Source organism: Rousettus aegyptiacus, unplaced genomic scaffold (genome assembly GCF_014176215.1).
Source record: "Rousettus aegyptiacus isolate mRouAeg1 unplaced genomic scaffold, mRouAeg1.p scaffold_m13_p_2, whole genome shotgun sequence".
NCBI classification, from domain to species: Eukaryota; Metazoa; Chordata; class Mammalia; order Chiroptera; family Pteropodidae; genus Rousettus; species Rousettus aegyptiacus.
In genome coordinates, this window is record NW_023416295.1 from 103,519,388 (window position 1) to 103,521,367 (window position 1,980).

The 1,980-nt window shown below is 35.2% G+C and overlaps 1 pseudogene; it reads right to left on the reverse strand.

Annotated features, from left to right (window-relative positions):
* Positions 1 to 1,489: 1,489 nt before the first annotated feature.
* LOC118614241 lies at positions 1,490 to 1,605 on the reverse strand (annotated as a pseudogene).
* Positions 1,606 to 1,980: the final 375 nt, after the last annotated feature.

Here is a 1,980-nt window from a genome sequence, read left to right on the forward strand (position 1 = left end):
GTCTATATGTAAACTAGTTTTGCTGACACCAAAGATTCACTTGCTTTTTTCTGACACTTTATTATTTTTTGGAGAATAATCTAATTACAGTCTTCATCTCTCAGAGTCATAATTCTAATTATTAGTCACATTGACCTTTTCTGTTGAATAAAAAGAAACAAACGTTACATCATAAGCCATAAAAGCACTGGCATTAAGTGCTAGTTGCAAAGAAATACATTCATTATGTACTTCCAAATTAGAATGAAACATCTTTGCAAGGCCTTTATTTGAATATGTTTGAGGTTCTCTCTAGAAGATTTCTTTATTTTTAATGGAGCAGACAGAATGCTTTCATAACCACAAAGGTCATTTTTTATAAAAAAAATTAAATTCAACCTTATTTATTGCTTAATGAAATGACTTCTATGGAGTTGGCTTTCAACCTCAAATCCTTTCTGACTTTTTAAATCTATAGAAGTCAAATTATCCAAGTCATTTTTGTGGATAATGGTTGACAAATTAGATGATATTCTATAAGCACCTATCAAGACCGAATACTATTTGAGAGCTTATGAACCGAAGGGGTTGAAATTCAGCCAGAGTCCCTATAGTTGATAATTTGAATGTTTTTGAGAAGTCATATCTGGTATTTCTGTAATGAAGGAGGTCAGAGATAAGTTCTGTTTTTTTTTTTTTCTTGGTTTTACTGCAAAATAGGGTCTGCATATTAAAATAGCTACTACCTTATTTAAAAATCAATTTTCAAGAAACTCCTCTAGAATTCTCTGTCACTGACAGAAGTGATTCTCACTTTGACTATTCTATAGTCATCAAATATTCCCCCCCCCCCCACCTTTTTTTAAGTTCTTCTGGCTGGGTTCATTAACATGAGACAGATTAACAGAAGAAAATAACCAAATTTAATATGTTTGTATATTCAAGGGTTCTATAAGTATATGAAACCCAAAAACACATCGAATAATTGAGGTTTATATACCATCTGGAGCTAAGGAGAAAGGTGAGTTGTGGTTTGGGGCTTCAAAGGGCAGGAAGATAATTCACACAGAGATAGAAAAGCAAATGTTTGGTAACAAAAGGTTTGCTGGGCCACCTTTAACAGTGGGACACAGTGAGGACTTTGATCGAATGGCCCTTGCTAGATTCCTCCCTGTCTGTCATGCACTAATTCATGTTAAACTATAGTTATCTGTGAAGATGATGAGAACATAAGAAAGATAGCTTAATCATTCTAGGGTGAGAGAACAGTGGCTGCAGAAGAAACTCTATGGTAGAATGTTGCCAAAAACCCTGAGTCTGGAACTTGTTTGGATTGAGAAATAGCACCATGTTTGATATGACAAGAAACCTGTGAACACAAGGGAATGGAAGATAGTGAAGAATGTGGCAAGGGTAGATTGTGTGGGGACTTGTAGACCGCTGAGTGAGAGGAGATGTCATTGGAGGGTTTTTTTTTAATTTTTAATTTTTAATTTATTATTATTATTTATGTCTACAGTACCTGGTCTTCCTAGATGGTCTACCGTCCAAGTACTAACCAGGCCCAACCCTGCTTACCTTCCGAGATTAGACATCAGGCTTGTTTAGGGTGGCATGGCTGTAGACTGGGAAGTTTTCTGAACAGAGTGTATGATCTGGATTTAGTTTTAAAAATTACTTTAACTACTGTGGGGAAGACTAGACTGTAGAGAACAAGAATGTAAACTGTAGAATCAGTACTGACTCTTTTACCTTTTGTGTTGTTGTCGTTGAGCAACCACATGTTATGAAGAAGCTATTGTGAATTTATTAATGCTTTACTTGGATTTTCATGTGATAATTGCAATGGCATTTATATAGATTTTGTGACTACTACATGAAAGCAAGCAGTGACATTCCCATATTTAGTAAGCAGTTTTACAGAGATTCCAACCAGTCGGTATGGAAGCTGCATTTTAGCCCAACATGTAGATAAGATACAGTATTTTTAGCCTACAGACG